This window comes from Physeter macrocephalus, chromosome 4 (genome assembly GCF_002837175.3).
Source record: "Physeter macrocephalus isolate SW-GA chromosome 4, ASM283717v5, whole genome shotgun sequence".
In the NCBI taxonomy this organism is placed as follows: domain Eukaryota; kingdom Metazoa; phylum Chordata; class Mammalia; order Artiodactyla; family Physeteridae; genus Physeter; species Physeter macrocephalus.
Window position 1 is genome coordinate 126120256 of NC_041217.1, and position 24217 is coordinate 126144472.

The window sequence follows — 24217 nt, forward strand, 5'->3', positions numbered from 1 at the left end:
TATTTTTCAAACGTGTTGTAATTCCAGCTGTACTTTCAAAAGGTGTTAGATGCGACCTCTGTTGAAACTGTATAGTCAGTGGGACAGAGCTACAGCCAGAAGCTGTCAGGAGCTCTGTGCAAGAGATGTCATTGATCCAGGTGCTGGGCAGAAGGGCCCCAATCATCTGTCCCTCTGAGAAACCAATACCTCACCACCAGCTCCCCCCAAGTCAGAGTGAACAATGTGGTTTTCATTCTGTGGTGAAATGAAATGTTTTCTGGAGTTTTCTGGAGAAATATGCTTTTTTCTGGCCCTAAACGCCAACAGATTTGTCATGTACGTCCTTATGTGAGGGACACTGGAGATCGATTCCTGAGTATCTTCAGCAGTTATTCCCGGGGAACATTTGGAGAGACTGTTCTTGTGGCCATTTCTCCTGTTAACCCTTGAAGTAATTAGAAGGATGTTATTTAATTCTCATTCCGTGACTGTGCTTCTACAAGAAATAATTAAGTCCAGGTGCATTGTCCTCTTGCTTTAATTTGATAAAGGCTCAGCCAGGAGGTCCTAGGAAAGAAGGGTGGGGAGAGTTAGGAGCCTACCATCAGGAGTTTTAGGTACAGAATTAAGGAAGGTTACAGTGGAAATGGGCCATGGTGATCATGGAGCCCAACTCCTGCTTCTTACAAATGAGGAAACTGAGGGCCAGAGATTGGCCTGAGTGTGTAGAACTAATTGGTGGCACCCCCCGGGACTCTTGGTTCCAGGTCCGGCTGCCTGGTCTACCCAACTACACACCTGTCATAAGTGTGTCTTTAGAGCAGCTCTGTGCAGTAGGACTTTCTGCAGGAAGGAAATGTTCAGTCTGTCCAGGATGGTAGCCACCGGCCACATGTGGCTCCTGAGCACTTGAAATGTAACTAGTGAAACTGAGGAGTTGTGGGGTTTTTTGCTTTATTTAATTTTCATTAATTAAAATTCAAATTTTTATAGCTGCATATGGCTAGTGACAACCATTCCGGACAGTCCAGCTTTGGAGACCTTGGGGAGGAGAAAAAGGCCTGTCCTCACCTCCTACCTTATTCTCACAGGGCGAGAGGCTCACCTTTCTGGTGGCTCAGGTACACCTTGTCTTGTGCCAACCCCGGAGAGTCAGCCTTGGCCGATCACCCCCTCTTTCTGGATGAAACACCTTTGGATTGTATCTCCCTCCATAGTCTCATTGTGTGCATATGTGGCTCTCTGCTGATCAGCAGTTTGACCTTTGGAAGGGTGCTTAGCCTACCTCTGCCTCAGTTTCCTCATCTGTCACCTGAAGTTAATGCCTGTTCTGCTCCCTCATCTCAATAATATCGGGAGAGTCTTAGAGTAGGAAATCAGTGAGAAGAAATCCCTTTGCAAGCTTTTTTTTTTAAGTGGTCTTTGGTGTCTGGAAATATTTTTGGCTTTGACACAAGTCGTGGGTGGGTTTTCTTTTCTCCCAGGTGCCGCAGGTGATGAATTTACTGTGTCGAGGTGATCCTCATTGCCAGAGTGGAGACAAATACCACGCAACCCCTATGAAATACAAGCTGGGAGACATTGTCCTGATGACAGATGACTGACAGTGGGTGCTAGTTTTTCCTAATAATCTTGCTTAACGTGGCATTCCCTAATCTATCTCTGCATAGTCAGCTGTTTCATCTGAGAAAACAAAGTGGCTCCCCTCTTGGCTTCTCTTCCCTGTGCGCCTTTCCTCACGGCAGCCTATGTAAGCCCCGTGTGGAATGTAATCGTCAGTAAACAGATAAAACCCTCTCAGGGCTCCTTAGTGATAGCCTCTCCGTCAGTGGTTCTCAAACCTTGTTCCCAGGTGGTGATTCGCCACTGGCACACCCACAGCGCACTGGTGGGCCTCGAGTCTCTTCAGAAGTGTGCCACCAAATTTTGATCACGGCATAAAATGTACTTTTGCTACCACAGAATAAGTAGGTCTTCTAGCCTGGTGTGAGTGGAGTAAAACTTGCTCAGAGTAGCAGGCAGTGAAACATGAAGCTGGGGCCAAAGAAAGATGGCTAGGTTGGCAGTTGTGGGAAGTTTGCCCTCAAGCACATGAGGCAGCCGGGTAGGGCCAGCAATGCAGTCGGTGTTGGAGGGTGACTCTGGCGGCGGGGGGTGACCCAGGGCGAAGTGGCTTAGCTGCGATGCCGTGGAAACCCCGGGAAGCATTATTTTACTGCAGCTGGGCGTGCCTTGTGATTATGGTTGAACGGTTTAGTGTCATGTTGAGTCTTTTAATTATTTCCGTGGTGCCATCCAAAATTGTAGCGTCTGTAACTAAGCCAGAGACCCCTGTTTCCTGCCCCTGAGGTCCCTCGGGATGGCTGCGGGGAATGAGGCAGGATCTGAGGGTACTTGTCGGAGCTCTCCCTACCCAGAACCTTCAGAGCTGTTTCAAATATTCATATTTTGGGCTTCCCTAGTGCCACAGTGGTTAAGAATCCGCCTGCCAATGCAGGGGACACGGGTTCGAGCCCTGGTCTGGGAAGATCCCACATGCCACAGAGCAACTAAGCTCGTGTGCCACAACTACTGAGCCTGCGCTCTAGAGCCCGTGAGCCACAACTACTAAGCCCGTGTGCCACAGCAACTGAGCCTGTGCTCTAGAGCCCGCGAGCCACAGCTACTGAAGCCTGCCTGCCTAGAGCCTGTGCTCCACAGCAAGAGAAGCCACCACAATGAGAAGCCCACACACCGCAATGAAGAGTAGCCCCTGCTCACCACAACTAGAGAAAACCCACACGCAGCAGTGAAGACCCAATGCAGTCAAAAATTAATAAATTAATACATAAAAATAAATAAATTTTTAAAAATATTCATATTTCACAAATCAACCTTCTGAAGAACCTTTTGTAGAAGGGATTCCTCGGCTTATTATTTTTTAAGTTGAAAACCAGTACTGTAGAGCAGTGGTTCTCAAATTTTAGCACCAGAGTCACGTGGAGGACTTGTTAAAACACGTAGTACTGTGAGTCAGTGCGTCTGCATTGAAAATTGCATTTCTAACCAGTTGCCAGTCGGTGCTGATGCTGCTGGTAAAACTGAACCACTGATTGATTGTAGAGAACTGACGTAATCATAGTAACTACCTCTTCTGTGTCAGGTACTGCGGTACGTGTGATAAATTCAGTCCCATTTGAAGCTAAAAACCTTATATGACTATCCCCATTTTACAAAGGTGAAAACCAAGGCATTGCAAACTGAAATTTCAATAACTTACCCATCATTAAATTGCTGGCATCAGAGAGCTGGAATTTGAACGGAGGTCTGGGTAATGCCAGACCCCTTCCCCATCTAGGATGTCACGTGCCTTTCTTGTAGACCACTTGTTTCCAACCTATAGTCCAAGATGGGGATGGGGTTTGCAGATCCAGTCTGCATGGCCTGCAGACTGAATGTCTCACATATTGGATGTCTGTTGTACACATGCATTTTTGTGATAAAGGCACTCTGAAGTCATATTAAGTGTCTCAGCTGGACACAGTTAATGTGGAGTGAGCATTTTCTCACACAATGGACTCTGGAATGACAGCTACTATTACTGAGGGCCTGGGAAGTTGTTTTGTTTCTTGTTTCTGATGGCAAGAAGTCATCTAGAAAAGATTGGGAATTATTTCACTAAAGCAAGGTGTCCGGTTACCTTTTCTAAATCTGGGCCTTGGGGAAAGAGGAGGGAGACATAATATGAACAGATTCTCATTCGAGAAGATTGCTGTAGAGTGTAATGCAGTGGTGTGGATTGATTCCGCCAGGGACTCGTGCAGTTTGCCGTCAGCTGCCGGCCCCAGTGAGGACAGAATTTGTCCACTCCTCCTGTCCCCCAGGCCCTGCCCCATCACCTCCCCCAGCCCTGAACCCGCTTTCTGCGCTTCCTTCCTCCTGCCCTGCTCTGCTGCTGGAGGGTGTCATGTCCAGTTGCCTGGATTCCTTCCCCGTCAATTGTCTCCTCTCCCAGTTGCGCTTTCACTTCTCTGCTGTCTCATTCAAATAACATTTTTTTTGGTACACTCACCATGTAGCAGACACTTCTTCCCCTCTCCGCACAGATGTGTCCAGTCCTGCCAGCTCTGCTCATAGTTACAATGTGTCCAACCTGGGCTAAGGACTAAACTTGTATCATTTACCACTGACCACTCATGGGTCCTGGATAAGCTACCTACATTCTCTAAGCATCTTTAAAAAGGGAACATAACTTCAGAAGGCTGTTGTGAAGATAAAAGTAAAACACTACAGGTACAGTACTTCCTGCAGGGCCTGACGTGTTTAAGTACTCTGTGGTTATAGATCAAGAGGCTTACCCATGAAGGGAAGGAGCAAAAGGGCATTATTGCTGCGGTTTCCTCCACCGTTTCCTTCTGCCTTCAGTCCTTACAGGGTGCCCTCCTCTCACCCCTTTCACTGAATCACCTTCTAGATCAGTGCTTCCCAACCTTTTTTCATTAGGAGAAAGAGTAAAATAAGTTTAAGTTCACTGGTTTAATTAAATTAAATATTAAGGAACACACTTTTTTTTTTTTTTTTTTTTTGCAGTCCGCGGGCCTCTCACTGTCGTGGCCTCTCCCATTGCAGAGCACAGGCTCCGGACGCGCAGGCTCAGCGGCCATGGCTCACGGGCCCAGCCGCTCAGCTGCATGTGGGATCTTCCCGGACCAGGGCACGAACCTGTGTCCCCTGCATCGGCAGGCGGACTCTCAACCACTGCGCCACCAGGGAAGCCCAGGAACACACATTTTATTATGTAGGGTTGAGCTTTAGAGGGCCACAAACCACTGTCATATTAAGAATTTTTTACTCCACCCCAAGAGCCAGTTTGCACCCACATTGGGGAGGGCGAGTGAGCAATACCCCTTCTGATGAGCGTGCGTGCTTTAGATCCCTAATGGTCTTCTACTTGTGAAACCCACTAGCCTCTGGATCTGCCATCCTTGGTCTCGCCCCACACCTCTGGCCAGTGGTATCCCATCCTCTGCCTGCGGCTCCTCTCATGGGACCTTCTCTATCTGTTTTCCTGGCCCACTCAGCCAAGTGAGTGGGACTGAGCATCTGAGACTTCCAGGGCAGGGTCACATCTCGGGGAAGAGACACATCTCTTTCTACTACAGCAGGAGAAGAGTGGTAGGCAAAACGAACAAGGTCCAGCAAACCTAGGAAACGAGCCAGGAGAGGCAAGTGTGTGGTGGGGCTCAGGGGCCACGGCAGCAGGGCAGAGAGAGGCGCGGCTAACCCAGGGGGTGATGAGGGAACAGAGCTTCAAAAGTATCACTGTGAGCACTGCTCTCCGTAAGTGTTTTGTTTTGCCGTAATATTAACATATGACCTTAAAAATCACAAGTACCGCTCTTCGAGAAACTGCTTCTGGGGAAGAGCAGTGAATGCCTTTCAGACAGTGAGGACAGTGAATGAGAAGTCTGGTGTTGTCAACGCGTCAAACGTCAGGTTTGGCGGAGCGGGAGTGGCGGGCTGGAGACGGGAGAGCCTAAGTGTGCCTTGTAGACAAGGGTTGGGAGCCGATGCATGGTTTAAAGCAGGTGCTTCCTTTTTGTGTCTCTGATCCGGTTTTCTCCTTTTTTCCCATTTGCCCTCATTTACCATGCCACATGTCCCATAGACATTAATTGATCCTTTACTCTGTGCCCTTCCCTGACTGTCTGGATCTTTGTTGGAAGTCTGACCCTTCGGTGTCCACAGAGCCAGCCTCTTTGGCACCTCCATTTGGATGCCCTGTGGGTACCTGCCTATCAGCTCATTCTTACGGTCCCCCAGGCTTGAAACCTTAGAATGATCTTCTTTCTTATTCTCTCTTATTATTGTCCTAAGAAACCACAAGCAGGGCTTAATAGATTCTCTCTCCCTCTGGCACTGCCCACGTTCACTTGGGCATTCAACAAATATTTCCCTCTCCACCCTGTTTTTTCTTCCCCTTCCTTTCCTCCCCCCCCACCTTTTTCCCCTTCTTCCTTCTTTTCCTGCACCCACCCTCCCTCCCTCTCACCCTTCCTTCTTTTTTTTGTAGTTAATATGGAGCCAAGAACTGTGGTGTTGCTTTGTATGCTTCTTTTTCATTTAACACTCAAGATCACTCTATGAAATTATATATTATTATTGGGTTGGCCAAAAAGTTCGTTTAGAATATGTTATGGAAAAACCCGAACGAACTTTTTGGCCAACCCAGTATTATTCCATTCTGCAGATTAGGAAGGTAAGGATCAAACGGGAAGAGTAACTTTACAAATTCACACAGTTAAGTGTCAGAATTAGGTCATGCTTTTCACGTAGACCACTGAAAGAATCCTCATGTGTCTCTCCTCCTGTCCCTCTCCACTCCGAGCCTTCCCAGATCCCGCTGGGTTTGATCCGCTACAGCACACATGTGATCATGTAAATCCTTTACTAAAAATCCCTCAGTTCATAAACCACTAGTACTGACATCCAAGCGCCCCACAGCAGCATGGCCCTGGTTTTTATCTCTTTAAAGGCATCAGGGTATGGTGGGAACAACGTGGAATTTGGTGCCAGAAGACCTGGGTTCAGTCCTGGAGCCACCACTTTCTAGATGTGTGATCCTGAGCAGACAGTTCATTTCCCTGAGCCTCATTTGTTTATTTATTCAGTGAATATGTATTGTGTGCCTTTGACGTGCTGGTCACTGTGTGGGTTTTGAGTATTATTAGTGAAGAAAACATATATGGTTTCTGCCTTCAAAGAGCTTCCAGACTGATCTCAGTTTCCTCGTCTGAACAAGGACAATGATGACACTTAATCTCACTGGACTGTTGTGGGAGTTGACGGACATGACGGGCATGAACATGCTTTGCTACATGGAAGGTGCTGGTCATCTGAAGTTGTATTTTCTTCTGCTTCTGTTCCAGGAAGGTTCCCTGCACATTTCTAGCTCTGTATCTTTGCTTGTACTCCTCCCAACCTTTAAACCTCCTATGTGGTCTTGATTGCCCAACTGAAAAGGTATCTTATCCAGTAAACCTTTCTAGAACCTCCCTGCCTAATATGAAGTTTTATTCATTCATTGGTGGATTCAAGAATATTTATCAGGGCTTCCCTGGTGGCGCAGTGGTTGAGAGTCCGCCTGCCGATGCAGGGGACACGGGTTCGTGCCCCAGTCTGGGAAGATCCGCGTGCCGCAGAGCGGCTGGGCCCTTGAGCCGTGGCCACTGAGCCTGTGTGTCCAGAGCCTGTGCTCCGCAACGGGAGAGGCCACAGCAGTGAGAGGCCCGCGTACCACAAAAAAAAAAAAAAGAATATTAAACACTTTTTAGAACGGTGTTTTCCAAGGTGTGGTTCATAGACCCTGAGGGGCTCAAGAATCTTTCAGGGAGTCCACAAGGTCAGATTTCTTTTTATAGTATTAAGATGATATTTGACTTTTTTTATTGTATTGACTTTTGAAATAATTCTGCAAAAGCAGTGGAGGCGCTAAGACTCCTTGTGCCTAAATTATTAATCAAGACAGTGGCACCAAACTGTATTAGAACCCATATTCCTCACCACTACACACCCACATTAAAGAAACAAAACAAAATGCCATTTTCACTGAAGAATGTCCTCGAAGCAATACAAATTATTATGTTTATTAATTTTCAACCCTTGAACGCATATCTTTTTAAGATTCTGTGTGACACAGAAGGGAAAATAAAGCTCTTCTGCTAAAACTAAAGTGTGATGATTGTCTCAAGAAAAAACACTTGTGCAATTATTTTGAGTTACAAGCTGAACTAGCCACTTTTTTTGAAAGAATGTCTGACAAACTATGGCTATCTAGACTTGAATATTTGGCAGATGTTTTCTCAAAAAAAGAACAAAGTCAGCTTGTCACTTCAAGAAAAATGACTGGCAGTATTTGTTGCCAGTGATAAAATTCTAGCTTTCAAGAAAAAATTAGGATTTTTGGAAAACTTGTGTCTGCCCCCATGAGCTTGACAACTTCTCAAACATACTTTTAAGAAAGTATACTTAACGACTTCCCTAATGAGATCTGTGGTAATGTTAACGAGTATTTTTTCTTGGTATTGTGTGATGAAATGTGTCAAGATATGGAAAACCTGCATAACTCAGTGAACTGATGTTTTTCAAAGAGCAATGTGTGATGTTACAAGCCCTGTATAAAGGTCTATTCAAATGCAAGATGGACTAAGCAATTTTAATACAGCAGAACATGAAAAGTTCATTGAAAGGGTTTCAGCCAACCTTTAAGAAATCATCACTTGTGTAAGTCTTGGTGTAGTCAAAATCATCCACCATTACCTGAAAAGGCTCTCCATCTATATCCATGTGAGGCCAGATTTCTTCATATACTACAACTAATACAACATATCACAACAGATTGGGCTTAAATGCAGAAATGAGAATCCAGCTGTCTTCTATTAGAGAGATTTGCACAGACATGACATTAAAGAGATTTACAAAAAGGTAAAACAGCTCTACACTTCTCACTATATCTTCTTTTATTTTGGAAAACATAGTTGTTTTTCATAAAGTACTGTTTTTGTTAGGATCTAATGGATTTATCATTGTTATATTTTTAGTCCATTAATAAATATTTTCAAAATTTCTGTTTTAGTTTCCAATAGTGTATGTATGTGTGTGTGTATCGATAGAGTAAGACAAATAAACAAAAGCCCTTTGGTTTTTTTTTTTTTTTTTTTGGCTGTGTTGGGTCTTCGTTGCTGCGTGCGGCATTTCTCTAGTTGTGGTGAGCAGCGGCCTCTCTTCATTGCGGTGCGGTGGCTTCTCTTGTTGTGGAGCACGGGCTGTAGGCACGCAGACTTCAGTAGTTGTGGCTCGCACAAAAGCCCTTTGTGATCCTCAATTTTGAAGACTGTAAAGGGATCCTGAAACTAACCAAACAGTTTTGAGAGCTGCTGAATTAGAACAGTTGTAGTCGCTGGCATACATCAGTGAAAACTTAAATCCTTCCTACAATGAAATGTATCCACGAATATCACTGTGGTTCTGGGTTTTCTGGCATGATCTAACCAGGTACAAAATCACTTCAAATAGGCATGAAATGATTATAGACTAGTATACGGTGCTCTGTCATCCATACCATGCCTGGAATGCATGTTAATATAAGTACATTAGAGATGTGAAGAAAAGCAGTTCACCGAAGAGACTAATAAATGTGTCTGCCATGCCTACAGCTCCTTCTAAAAAGTCCAATTTCAGCTGAGGGATGCAGCCCAGACTATTAGTTAAAAATGGGTGGCCATGTTCCTAACTAGTATGACTTCTTCTCCCCCAGCCCTTCTTCCTTATTAGCCTCAGATGATTGGGTCAGGAAGAGGCCCTGACCACACGGCAGCCAGTCTAACAAGCATTCTGGTCTGCTGTGAAAATCTCAGCCCAGTTTAAAGGCACCATGTGCCCAATTGGGTTCTTTATAAGAATTTGTGAATGAAAGACACATAGGACTGGGAGAGTTGGCAGTTGGTACTCCAATCTGTGGCTGGGAAGACAGTCACAGAAGCCACATCACAAGCTCTGAGTCAGCAGAAACTATGAGGAAGCAGAAGCAGAGAGGAGACCTAAGAGGAGGAGGAGACCTAAGCAATCCAAGCAGAGGAAAAAAAGGCTGAGTCATCAGTCTGGGGGATCCCATAATTGCTGCCGTTAATGGGAGACCAGGGAATTCAGTCCCCAAAGCTGCCCTGGCTCCTCTCAATTCTTGAACTGCTTTTTTTTTTTTTTGTCTCAGGGAGGCCTGTCACCATGGTCCTTATTGTTTTGTATATCTTTACAGTAAACCTCTAATATGTGAGGTCACTGGAGGGAGTCTGTTCCTTTCTGCAGCAGAGCTTAACGTATACGCAGCTGATTGGAAGTCAGTCGGAGTGGTGGGGTAGGGTAGACGCCTTAGAGGAAATGGCATCAGCAGGGCCTGACGGGACTTGAGTGGACAGAGGGCATTCCTGGCTGGGGCACCAGCATGACCGAGAGGCATGTGTGAAGAGAGGAAGAGGATGGCAGGGGAGGTCCCCAAAGTAGAGTAAGGAAGGGATTGGTTGGTTGGTTCAAGCTGGTTAGCTCAAGTGGCCTCATGCAGAGAGCACTGGTAAACACCAGAGGAGGGCAGACTGAGGCAGAAGGTGAAAGGGACCTCCTGTAGGTTCTTGAACAGAGGACTAAAAATGGAAGTGGGGGAAAATTAGACTGGCCTGGTGACTGGGGAAGGGTCTGAGGAGAGAGCATTTGAGTCGGGGACCCCGGTTTCGGTGCCATTGTGGTAACCCTATAGTGTCCGTGGACGTGTTGGTCGCCTCAGCCCTGCTTTCAGTAGAACTTGAAGAGCCTGGCCTGTTCGGTCACTGGGGAAGGGTCTTAATTCTGAGGGACTGATTTTCTTGTTAAAAGCCTTGTGGCCACCTTAGGAACATCCCAGAGACAGCACCCACGTTGACTGGAACGGGACTGATCCTTCTCTTTTCCACCTCCCACCCCATTTTCTAGGTAAGAACTTCTTCAGGAAAAGTATGAAAAGTTTAATGGGGAATCATTTGAATACAATCAATTGGGGATTTTCCAAAAAGCAGAACGACCACAGCAAGGGGTCCTTTTCCCGAAGCCACATACTCCTGGTTGGGCTTCTTGAGATTTCAGGCGTGAAATGTTAACGTTTTATTTTTGTGTTACGCATACTTGAGTTGTTGTTGTTGTTGTTTTTCACAGTCAATTTAATTTATGGTTTTGCGCTGCCTGACTCACCTGTGCTTATGAATTTAAGTGCTCAACCAGCAAGAGGACCAAGTTCCTCTATCTGCATGCTCCCCTTGTACGCGGTGACATCTTAGGAGAGCATTTCATTCTTCCAATGAGGCTGAAAGGGCAAGGGGTCCCTGCCTTTCAAGGGCCTGTATTTTAATGGAAGGACAAGTTGGAGATGAGTAGAAAAAGAATCTTAGAGATGATTCTGGTGAGCATGACTTTTTTTGTGTTTTGCCAGTTAGTTTTTTTTTTTTTTTTTACTATTTTTTTTTTTTTGCGGCACGCGGGCCTCTCACTGCTGTGGCCTCTCCCGTTGCGGAGCGCAGGCTCCGGACGCGCAGGCTCAGCGGCCATGGCTCATGGGCCCAGCCGCTCTGCGGCATGTGGGATCCTCCCGGACCGGGGCATGAACCCGCATCCCCCACATCGGCAGGCAGACTCTCAACCACTGCGCCACCAGGGAATCCCTGCCAGTTAGTTTTTAACTCACAAAAGTGTGATATTCCAAGTCAGAACGAGCAGGCTTTTGAGTTGTTGTGAGCTGAGGCAGGAAACTAACTATTTCATTTTATTAACCTTAGCAAAATGTTAGCTACTAAGCAATTGACTTCTCTGCATCCCATCTATAAAAAGTTGATAATTACAGTACCTCCTTCTTAGTGTGGACATAAGAGTTAAATGAACTAAAGTGTAACTCAACTGGTAAACAGGTATTTATTGAGTATCCGCTATATGTCATATACTCTGTGCTTGGGGTTATAGTAGAAACCAAGATTGAATTCAAATGGGGCTCACAGGAAAGTGCTTACAAGTGTGCCTAGTACATACTAAAATGTTCAATAAATGGTACCCATTGTTATTACTGTTATTGAGGGAAGTGTACCCAAGTTCAGAAATTCTTGAACAAGCCAGAGTTAGCCAGAGGAAAGGTATAGCAATCCAGGCCTCAAGCAAAAAGCATCCTGAGTGTGTCAGTCTCAGCAAAGAAGGGCTGTCCCTGCAAAGCAAAGGCTGGGTTATCTGAATGTACAGTTTGGAAAGAGTCATGTATTATGCTTTTCACACACATACACACAGAACATTATCATGTGGCCTTCAGGCACTGAGAACAATGTATATGTTTAAGCTGGCAAATAAATGGGTGTCTTTTATCACTAGGGCATTCATTTTCGTGATAGGAACCCAGAAGGCATGTTTTTCAAAATTGGTCACGTGTTAAATTGTGAACATGCATTTTGTAAGAATTCTGTAATATGGATCTTAAGAAGGGCTGTGGAGATAAAATAGAAGAGCCAATTGTGAGTGGTTTTATTAAATTCTGAATCTTCATTGGACACTTAAGTCCTCACATTCTAGTACCAGTTTTCCCAGCGTGTGTATTTTTGCATAGTTGGGTCAGTATGTACTTCTTCTTTGTTGGTCTACTTTTGCATCTAACCTTGGTTGATGTTGCCCTTTTTTTGTGTCCTTACACTCCACCTCTTTCTCCTTGGGATGGCAGTAAAATGATCTCCTCTACTGATAAGTAGCCATTGGTTTACCTTTGTATCCAAATCCTAGACATTTGGGTTGTTGCCAGCATTCCACAGTGAGGAACATACCTGCTATAAACAGTGTGCAGATTGCTTAGTCAACGACTTATTATGTACCTTCTGGAATGGCACTCTCTGGCAAGGTCTTGGAAGTGATATCAGCTCATTAAACTAAGAGTCCTAAGAACCGGCACTCAGGAGTTCCTGAGACAGCATGGCTTATTTTTCTTTATATAATTAGGAAATATATAGGGAGGACCTATCATGTGCAATGGAGTACCAGGCTCTGGTGAGCAAGGTAGAAAAGGTCTCCAACTGATGGTGCATACAGTGGCCAACAGATGCAAGATGAGTGCTGTGGAAGCAGACATCATCATGGTGACATTGCCATCCTGTAAGCACAGTGTCAGACTTCAAGGTGAAAAGGGGATATTTGGTCTGGGTGGGTCTAGATACAGTATACAGTGTAACTACGTTAGATTAACTGCAGATGGTGGGGTGAGAGACAATCAAAACTGTAGAATATTAAAAAGTAGTACAATGTTTTATTTCTAAATTGGGCTAACAAAGTGATGGCTAGGTTCAAAGCTGCATGGTAGAGTGAAAAGCACAAGGCCTGTGAATTCAGACGGTCCCGGATTTGACTCTGAACTCTGCCACTTGTAGACCTGTGGTTTTGGGGAAAACATTTAAAGCTGCTGAAACTCAAATGTCCTTATCTCTAAAATGGGTATAGTATTTTCTGTCTTTTGGCATTGTTTATATTTCCAGTGCCTAGTGCAGTGCCCAGCACTGGATAGAGGCTCAGCAGTTGGTTGTTGGCAGAAAAAAAGAAAGGATGGATGGATGGTTGGATGGATGGATGGATGGAGCAATTACTCTGGATTGATAAAAACTGAGAGCCTCTGTGCTAAATAATATAGGTACATTCATAACAAGTCATATTTGCCCTATTGGCTTGAGGTTTGCCAAGCAAATTTTCTCACTTCTAAGTTAGTGGGGACCAAATTTAGAAGCCATAAACCTCTCTTTTATCATCTCATGTATATCAAGGCTATAAGTAACAGAAAAGAAAACATGACTAATTGTGGCCCTAACAAGTAGGGGGTTATTTTCCACATATTCAGAAAGTGTAGACAAGGTAGTTACTTCTGCCATTTGCCACTAAAGAGCTGTACTCTTTTCATTCATTGATTCTGCCTTCTTTGCTGTGTTGTTTTTGAAATTCAGACTTGCTTTCTCATGGTCACCGATGGTGATCACAGTTCTGTGCTTTACTACCAGTTTCAAAGTTGAGAACCAAGGAGGCACCTGGCACATGTCTCATGTCTTTCGTGAGGAGGCAAAATCCTTTCCCAGCAGACTCACACCATGTCCCCTCGGGCCTTACTGGGTGGACAGAGCACACAGCCTACCTTAGGCCAAGGCTCCCAGCTTTCCTGCGCTCACAGCATCTCCACCCAAACAAACTGGGGTTCTGTTAGCAGGGAAATGTTGAGGGCTACGTTCGTTTTCACATACGTGAACTGGTTAAAAAAAAAAAAGGGCTTTCCTGGTGGCGCAGTGGTTGAGAGTCCGCCTGCCGATGCAGGGGACACAGGTTCGTGCCCTGGTCCGGGAAGATCCCACATGCCGCGGAGCAGCTGGGCCCGTGAGCCATGGCCGCTGAGCCTGCTCGTCCGGAGCCTGTGCTCCGCAGTGGGAGAGGCCACAGCAGTGAGAAGCCCGCGTACCGCAAAAAAAAAAAAAAAAAAGGATAAAAAAAAAAAGCAGAAGTTTAATGGAGATTATTTGCTTGTAAAACTGTGTTATCTGCGCCAGGAGATTCAGGATTTGCAAGCCCCCAACTGGGGTGTAAAGATTCCTCTGGTTTTAAGCTGGGTAGAAATGTTTTTGTCTCTTGGTTGTGTGTGTGAGGGTTTTTGTTTTATTTTGTTTTTTTCTCTTCTTCCTTTTTGAGTGGCAGATGCAAAGAGGAGTAAAAGAGTTAAAATAGGAAAATATTTTTTGGAGTTAGTGCTAGGCCTCTGAAATGCTGCAACCCTGCCTTTTGCCAGAAGCCTTGTGCTGAAACTGGCCAAAAAGACTGTTAACAAAATACTTCCTGACCAAGCTAAGTGAAGAGAAGAAAATATAAAACAGTATTGGGGCAGGGGGTGGGGGGTGGGCAGATATTCTGAAAGGAGGGTTGTCAGTGAAGCTTTGCAGGAGAGTGTAGGAATTTGAGGGTTGTACACTAGTGTGTGGTTTACATTGGCTCTGCCCAGGTTCAGTGCTCAGAGAGCAGAGGAAGAAAGGAAACCACTTGCCTAGCCTGAGAAGGATGTAAAGACTACAGTAGGATTAAGTCCAGAGTTAAATTGCACACACACACATTCTAGGAATCCAAATTTGTGGTTTAAAAAATATATACAAAAATATATATATATATCTCAAAATGTTTTTGTGGGAGCTTTTGACTTGGAATGACAAAATGCTTAATAATCAATATCTGCCATTTTCCTCTTTTGGAGAAGCCACCCAACCACTTACATTCCTAAACAAATATTCCTAAATAAATAGGATTTCATGTCGCAAACATCAAAACTTTTAAGATTTAAAGAAGTACTCACACATGTCAATAAAAGTTCACCAAGACTTGCATTTGATTTATTGCATTTCATTTATTGAGGAGGTAAAGGGGCAGAACTGATACTGATCAGTGCTTTCTATTTATGTTATCTCTACTCTTAGAATTTGACCATATCCTTGAACTGTGCTATTTCTCAAATGACTGGAGATTAATAATATCCTGTTTTTATACAAGAATTTCAAAGTCTCACATACAAAAGCTGCAGACAGATGATGCTTTAAGAAAAGGAGAAAAGACACAGTAGATAAATGCCAGTTGACTAGACTCTGAAGCTGAGGTTTGCTAAGAGGCCAAGTAAAGGAGAGAAAGGTGGAATTCAGAGAGAGATAACTGGTCTCTGTGAGGTTGCATTCAAGGCCACGCTGGGAAAATGCCAGAGGGCTGGGAGAATGGCCGTCCCCTCAGAGCTAACACTGAGCACTTGGTGCCTCATCATAAATGGGGCTCATTCATGAAGGAAACACTGTTCTTCTGAAAAGCACCCATATTGAAGAAGCAACCAGAAAACCCAGATGTATAGGAGCTGCCTGGCAAGAAGGCTCTGTGCCTCCTTCTTCCCTCTGTCTCTTCCAAAGAGTTTTCTTAATATTCCACAGTATTTCCTGTGGCCACTGGGCCCAAACTGACTGGAAGCATACAACAAAAGTAGTTTAGCCAACCACTTGGCACTAAAATCTGAGCCAGCCGTATTCAGAATTAACTGAAAGAGACACTGCCACTGCCATAAATAAGGCAGACAGTTTCTTTACGAGTTGAATTCTCTGAGCATTTTTTGAAGGCAATAAAGCTTTAAGGCTTTAGTAAGAGGCAAGAGACTGTAAAACATGTCGGATGCTTAGTAAAAACTCAGGGTGCAGCCACGAGTTTGTGTACATTGAGCTGGGGGACCACACCATTGACCCTCAAGGGGATGGGGCGCCCTAGCCCACCCTCTGGTGGGGTGTTTCAGAGAGGGCAGACATATCAGAATCTAAAGTGCGTGTGTGTGCAGGGGGGTCATTGAAAACTGATGTCTTATGATTCATTTGGGAAAAGGGGAAATATTTATTTTCATAACACAAACATCCGAAAATCAAGTTCAACAAAATACTTCTGTTTAGTTGACAATATGCATTTATTCAGTAACAAAAAAAGATTATTTTATTGAATACCTCATCTGTGTCAGGCGTTGCCTCGGGTACTGGGGATACAGCAGGGAAAAAAACAACATCCTTTTCTCGCGGGGTTTACATTCCAGTGGAGGACAGGGCTAATAATTCAGTAGAATAGAAAAGAGAGTGTTAAGTACTATGAAGAAAAGCAAAGTGGAGTAAGGGAAGAGAGAGCAGGGCCTCTCTGAGGAGATGACACTTGTCAGAGACCCAGAGGAAATGAGGCCATAGAGTGTGCAGTCCTGCGGTGTCTGTGAGAAGAAGTCCAGCAGCGGGAAGGATCAGTGTCATGGCGTATCTGAGATGGGGAGGTCGATGTGGCCAGATATACTGACCCGGGCTGGTTCCTGTAGAGCCTGGTAGGCGAAGGGTGGGTGTGCTAAGCCTGCTGGGAAGCCATTGGAGAGTTTTGAGCGAAGAATGAAGTCATCTGAGGACACGAGTGCCCCCTGCTGGCGGGGAGCAAGAGGGAAGCCCAGAGATCAGCGTGGAGGCTGTTGATGTCCTCCAGGTGACAGATGCTGCCAGTTTGGACAAGGAAGCGGGGAGGGGAGGAATGCGGAGATGTGATAGAATTGGGGAGATGTTTTGGAGGTAGGGCTGACAGGATGTGCTGACACATTGACTGGATGTAGAGTAGGTAAAAATGGAGCCAAAGATGACTGAGGATTTTGCCTTGAACAAGGGGCATGAATGGTGGTGTCCCACTTTTAGCACTAGGAACCCCAGGGGAGGAGCCATGTGAGGAGATTATTAATTTGGCTGTGGCCATTGTTACAGGTTTCAGATGCCGAGTAAGGCATCACTGGGGAGATGTTAAGTCAGAGAAAAGACTGGGAATGGAGATATAGATTTAGGGAAGAGGAAAGGGGGTGAGAATGCATGTCATAATTTCCCAAAACAACTGAGGAAGGGCACATCAGAATCTGGTTGGGGAAGGGAAGGGGAAGGTTTTATGGTTATCAGAAATGATTGTGAGTTTTAAAAGGTTAAGAAAGACTATCTTACATCATCAGTATCCACAGCTGTTCCTAGAATTAAGGGAGACATAGTCAAAGGAACAAAAGCCAGCTTTGCCAATACAAGATAAATAGGAACTGAATTTCTGAATTAGCTGTTCTGTTACTCTTTTGCTAGGCCACTGTGAACATCTTAGGTATAGATAATTAAATAGAAACATGTACATCTGTCTAAAAACATGTACAGATTTTTTTTTAGTTTATTGGAAGCCTGGGGTATGTTAAGAACTCATTCTTGTGGGAAGGAAAACAAATACATGGAAGTTTAAACTACGGCCTGTGCAGTCAGAAGACCTTATAATCAAGTTGTCCATGCAGATACATGAACAAATGAGAAGCATGAGGGTCCAGGGTCCAAGGAGAAGGCTGGGCATGGAAATGACTAGCTCCACAGTTAGAACATTGCTGAATGTGCTGGGCTGCCTTTAAAATCCTCCCAGTGTTATGGGGAATGACAGATTTTTTTTTTTTTTCTTGGCTCTGGGTGGTGGTTGTTGGTTTTTTGTTTGTTTGTTCTGTTTGTTTTTTCCTGGTGCAGTGGGTATATATTTGTATATTTCCCTAAGGGGGAGGGTCAGCAGGTTGTGTCATTCAGAATGTATGTAAAACGGGAAGCTCCCTGAGAATATCTGGAGGGGGTGCAAACTAGTGTTAGAATAGAGGCAGCAAAGGTGGCTTTACCCAGGAAGCAAGTGCAAGTGGTAGGTTTCAGTACAGGAAGGTTGTACCGATTTTCTTAGGCGCTATCTTCTCGTTGAATTGTGGCATTAAGTGGATTATATTGAACCTAGTTGGACTTGTTTGTGTGTTTGTTTGTATAAGCTGTTCATCTCTTTCTTGACGATACAGGAAAAAGATGGACAATCCTTAGAAGATTCTCCATGCCCAGCCTTGTTTTGGTAGCTGCAATGAAAGACTCTACTGAAACATCCAGTAGAGTCCAAGTCCTGAAACCAGGGTGATATATTTCATAGCATGTGCTCTAAGTGCCTGTAAACATGTGGGACTTGGAGGGAGCCACTCACAGCCTCACTTGAGGACTACTACTCATTGCCTTCTGCCTCTGAGTCCAAGGCCTGCAGAAGTATGTTCATCCACAGCAGCGGTCTGGCAGAGTGAAAATAAAACCTCTCTCTTGTTTTTCTGACTCAGGCTCAGGGCAGTGCCCTTTGCTGCATCCTGCCCTCATTATGCTGCCTGACTCTGTGCAGCAGACATAACCTGAATATTTCTGTGATGAATCTCTCTGTCTCAGTATCTGACGGAAAGTGTGTCATGGAAAGGAGTGATACGATTAGAGAGCTAAGCCTCGTGGACAAAATGATTATTTTCAACGTAAAAGCAGAATCTCAGTTACCCAGAATGCTCCCATAAAACTGGACTTTTTAGAGGGAAACATAGTTCTAATATATATTACTTGTGATAAATGCTACTAAATTTTACTCTTTTTTTAAAGTTTTCTGAGGCTAATAAAATTCAACCCTATTGAATAGTTTTTTTCCAAACATGATTGGATCTTAAAAATATTTTTTTCCTTGAAAACTAATCAGAAATGTGTTAGAGATCATTGTCTGTTGCCAAAAAAAGAGTCTAAGGTCATATCTTCATCCATTCCTGCTTCAGGAGTTCTCACAAAGAGCACTGAGCTTGGCTAACATTAGCTGAGCTTTGGGGGGTGGGGGGTGGGAGCAGGGGTGCCTTTGAATCAGGATTTAATGGTGGGCCCTTGGCTCTTACCAGTTTGAAGTCTTTCTGCGTCTTCTGCTGACTGCAGGCCACAGGGGCTGTTTTACTCATTACCCTGTTGGAAGGAAAGGGGTGCTCTTGAAGAGCTTACGTTCCCTTTTATCAGACAAGAACCGTGTGCCGCAGCTGCCTGAGTCAACAGCACTGTAGCAAAAGCTCAAGAATTGCCATCATCTCATCCACAAGCCCTGGTAATTTTCTCTTCTGTGGTTCTCCATGGCCCAATTTTTTTACCGTCAGTCATTCTATAAAGATTTATCAGCTACCCACTGCCTGTCAAATATTGCCATAAAGTAATATCCTATTGGGCCTGTAGTTATTGGAAACTGTGTTACTATTTTTCTTTGTCTTCTCAACTTTCTTAACTGTCTATTGACCAGTAAGAATGTAAGCCATTGCAGTGAATATGGTCCCTAGTTAACAAAGATATATGAAAATATGTTTACTACTCTGGATAGGTAAGTAGATTCATTTATTTAAGGATGATTTTCAGTATTAAATTTGAAAGATATTTGTTTAATTCTCAGTTAACAACAAGAAGCACAAAAATTAAATTCAGACCCTCTTTTGGCTGATTACTGTTTTCAGTAAGCGTTCAGTGAGTGATTCCCTTCAGCATGACAGCTAGTGATCACTAGGCCCTAAGCTAGTCTTTGTGCTTTGCAAATATAATTCATCATGAACTATTGCAAATGATATAGGACCCCCAGACAAGCCCCCAAGATATCCAGGAGGGTCCTGAAGCTCAAAAGGTCTAGGTTAGCTTCCAGGGAGTTAGATCACATTTAACTTTGCACTGGTTCTAATATAAAAACCTAGGGCATACAAACTCTGAGTAGGTGACCATCCATCTTGGTTTGTATGGCACTGAGGGGATTCCTGGGACGTGAGACTTTCAGTGTTAAAACTGGAATGTCCTAGCCATACCAAGATGAGTTGGTTTCTCTAGTCAGAAGAAGAGTCAGTTAACAGAAAGGAATATCAATAAATACTGTCTTCTAAAACCAGCAACTTATCTATAGAACGGGGATGATTCTCTCTTCCTCATGGGGTTGTGATAAGGCCTACTCACTACTCCTATCTGTGGGGTTGGGTAGCTGGCTATGTGTTTTTCCTTGGAATTGGGGACCAGCATCATCTCTGACAGGCAGTCTCTCTCCTTGCCCTCCTCCAGAGGCCTGTTGTCTAAGAAGGCCTTGGCTGTTCCCTCGGGATGAGTCAGTGCCAGCTGTTTCTGATGTGAGGATGCTGGAGATCCAGGGTTCTTTCTATTGTCTTTATGCTTCTCACTGTGGTTACCCACTTTGGGTTTTACCTGCTACTGCCTCTTAGGTAATAAGGCTTCTCGGTGATTTGAAACTCTTTACTCTTTTTTTTTTTTTTTTTTTTTTTTTTTTTTTTATATGGTACGCGGACTTCTCACTGCTGTGGCCTCTCCTGCTGCGGAGTACAGGCTCCGGACGCGCAGGCTCAGCGGCCATGGCTCACGGGCCCAGCTGCTCCGCGGCATGTGGGATCCTCCCGGACTGGGGCACGAACCCGTGTCCCCTGCATCGGCAGGCGGACTCTCAACCACTGCGCCACCAGGGAAGCCCTCTTTACTCATTTTATTTTTTTTAATATATGAAGTCCTTAAGTATTTCAATTTATCACATCACTTGGTATGTACAGTTGGGTTGAGAAATGCTCAAAGATTTTTCAGATTTTTTTCTGATTTTTTTTTTTTAATTATTGAAATATAGTTGACTTACAGTGTTTCAGGTGTACAGCAAAGTGATTCAGTTATACATATATATAAATATATATATTCTTTTCTTACATTCTCTTTCATTATAGGTTTTTACGTGACATTGAGTATAATTCCCTGTGCTATACAGTAGGTCCTTGTTGGTTATCTATTTTATATATACTAATGTGTATATTTTAATCCAGTTCGAAAAGATACAATGCACCCCAATGTTCACTGAAACTCTTTACTTTTAAAATTGTAGCCCCGAGCACACACAGGTACTTGCTTCCTCTCCAGCATTTTGTACAAGCTGTTGCATCTGCCTTGCTCATGCCTCCCTCCTTTTATCTTCTGGCTAACCCTGGTCACTCTTCACACTTTAGCTTTGATGCCACTTCCCCCTGGAAGCCTTCCATGATCATCCCAGACTGGTATTGGTGCCTCTCCTCTGTGCTCTCAGAGCTCCTTGTACTTAACACGATAGATTATGTGCCTCTGGAGCTGTAATTGCCTGATCAGTTGTCCGTATGACTCACTGTAGGCTCCTTGCAGAGAGGGACTGTGTTTTGTTCTCTGTTATACCCCCAGAACCTTCCACATTGCCAGGAACATAAAAGGTATAGAGAGGCTTATAAGGATCAGGATAGTGGAAGAGCCACCAAGGAGCAGACCATCTTTATGTACAATTGGCTTTGGCTTTGCAGTGGCCCTGACTATCCTTGCAGTCCTCCTCAGGAGACATAAGCCACTCTAGATCTTTCTCAAAAGAGCTACAGCCTCTTCATCCAGGGACCACCATCTAGTTTAGTTAGGTCTTCGTTTGCCCTGTAAGGCACTGAGCACATTATGAAAATACACATGCAGTAAATCACCCACCTGCCAAGCACTGCATAAATATCAGTGGGGAGACATAGGACCCAAGAATATATGTAGGGTGAGGGCATTCAATTTTATGTTTATTTATATATACATGGCATAAAGATATTTCTACTCTCTCAAGTTTTAATAAAATGTGAAATCTTCCCCTCATTTCTGAAGATCTGATGATTTGCAGGCTATACTGTATTAAATTGTGAATTTTGGATGTTTCATTTCATAATGTGATCCAGATTATTTTTCTTTCTCCCTAGTGGACATTAATCGTTTCCTGTGAATTTTCCTGATATTAGGAAACAGATGTTCCATATTTTTATCTGAGTTTTTTCCAGATGCTGAACCAGGACTTGTGTGTGTGTGTGTGTGTGTGTGTGTGTGTGTGTGTATGTGTGTATGTGTGTGTGTACGTGTACACAGTGAATTTTTGAGGAATGAGTTATATCAGAATTTGGAAGTAAAACCATAACAGATGTATCTACAGAATTGTACAGATTTTTCCAAGGCTGGAAATGATTTTGGACATTCTGGTTAATGTAGTTTAGTATTGTTTAGCTAATGCAGACTGCTGGCTTAAGACTGCATTAGAACTGTCCCATGATAGTGTGCTTGCCAAAATAAGGAGTGGTGTAGCAAAAAGCACACAGTTCATGCAACCTGTGATTTTTAACCAAACTGTAATTGCTTTTACCATTGTCTCTTAGCTATATAAAATTCTTCCCCCATCTCCCCATAAAACACTGCCGGAGTGCCACCTGTGTGCTGAGCAGGGTGCTAGGCTCTCTGGGAGATACAAACACAAATAATATATGGACCCTTGGGACCATATCATCCAATAGAAGAGCTGAAACAGATTCTGAAGCATCTGTAATGACAGGTAGAAGGTGGTAAAGGTCGTAGAAATTCAAGGAGAGGAGTGGTTTCATGGAGCCAAAGAGGGAGGGAATATTTGGGGGAAGAAGTGGTACTTGAGCTAGGTTAAAAAAATAGTAATAAAGCAACACTTGCTTTAGGTCTAAGTTATTTAACTTACTGTAACTACATAAGAACTGTGTAAGGGTGGTCCGTTATGTAAGCCATGGTTTTGGTGGATTTGCTAAAATCATACTAACATTTCTTGAGTGCTTCCAGTGCAGCAGGCACAGGGCCTGGATGCTCCATATAAAGGACTTTTAATCAGAAACAATGTGGAATTGGTGCTTTGTATAATAATCTATTTTGCACAAAATGCATCTCTTCATTTTACCTTGTGACCTTCCTTTCACGAGGAGGCCTTGGGTTCAGAGAGCAAAGGACAGAGGCCAGTCTTGGCCAACTCCAGGATTTGGGGACCCTCTGCAAGTCACCTGGCCTGTCTGGGTCTCACTTTTCTCCTCTGTAAGGTGGGGATTGTCACTCACAGAGTAGCTGGGAAAATCAAAGTGGGTGTAAATGGATGGTGAAAAGCAGTCAAAGGCCAAACATTTTGCCATGAAGCCATGTCATAGCTCATGAGGTTTATACAAAATATGGCTGTTGCTTATTATTAAAACACTGTATAAATGAAAAGATGGTTATCTTAAAATTGCCAGATATCAATAATATATTTGTAGCAAATACATATACTAACTCTTGATTATCATGCACTATAAAGAACTCATGCAAATTGAAAAGAAAAATATCAAGACCCTACTACACAGATAAGCAAAGAATATAGACTTACTGTTTCTCAAGGTAACAAACCATTAATAGGAAAAAATGTCCATCCTCACTAATAATCTTAGAAATAAAAATTAAAGCAGCATTAGGAACACCATTTTATGTATAAAATGTCAAGGTCTCAGAAATTCTCAATTATTTTGTTGGTGGTATTATCATACATTAATTAAAAAGCCCCTTTAAAAGCAAAACCTACTAATTCTACTGTTAGGAATTTAGGGAAGCTAGGGAAGTAAGTTAAAGGGATGAAAAAAGCTGAAGCATGAAGGTTTCCAATGTAATCTTATTTATAGTAATAAAAACTGGCAATAATTTAAATATCCAGCATTAGGGGAAAGATTTAGGTCCCTTAAACAGTCATTATGAATGTGTGTAGAAACACACAAAAAATATCTGAAATTGAAAGTAAAACGGAAAAAGAAAATAACAGCATCATATACAGGGTATTTTCCTGGTGGCTCTATCCTAGCGTCCTCCTTTTTTTTTTTTTTTTTTTTTTTTTTTTTTGCGGCACGCGGGCCTCTCACTGCTGCGGCCTCTCCCGACGCGGAGCACAGGCTCCGGACGCGCAGGCCCAGCAGCCACAGCTCACGGGCCCAGCTGCTCTGCTGCATGCGGGACCCTCCCAGACCGGGGCACGAACCCGCGTCCCCTGCATCGGCAGGCAGACCCCCAACCACTGCGCCACCAGGGAAGCCCCACTCTGACTTCTTTATATTCTTTTAAAGTTTGGCAAACTAGGAATACATGTGTATTTTTAAAGATTTCTCACTGGCATTGACATTATGAGGATACTTTCTCCCCAGCTTATCCACAAATTAGTTGAGGACATATACCACCAGCTCCTCAATTAAAAACAAATTTTAAGTCACTAGAAGCTCTCTGAAGATTAAGAACAATGACCAGGTAGAAGAGTTTCTCCCAGTGAACAGCCCAGACCAGCTCTTTTGACCAGGACATAGTCTTAAGGTGGGGAAAATGGTGTGGCACCATTTGGCTAAAATAGGCCAGCTCACCAGCTCCAGGTGTGCCCTTCCCAGGGACAGAAACCTTGCACAATAAAGAAAAATGTCACCATTTTGGTGACTGTTTACTGTCCT

At 43.8% G+C, this 24217-nt stretch overlaps 1 protein-coding gene across 5 annotated transcripts in view; it reads left to right on the top strand.

Annotated features, from left to right (window-relative positions):
* GNG12 (G protein subunit gamma 12) overlaps positions 1-24217 on the top strand; it is a 121895-nt gene that overhangs the window by 19912 nt on the left and 77766 nt on the right. Inside the window, exon 1 of one of the 5 annotated variants that reach the window (XM_055084544.1) lies at positions 1491-1588. The exons of the other annotated variants lie outside the window; for them this stretch is intronic. The gene's annotated coding sequence lies outside the window, so the exon portion shown is untranslated. Of the gene's footprint in view, positions 1-1490; positions 1589-24217 lie in introns of those variants that run through there. 5 annotated transcript variants of the gene reach the window in all.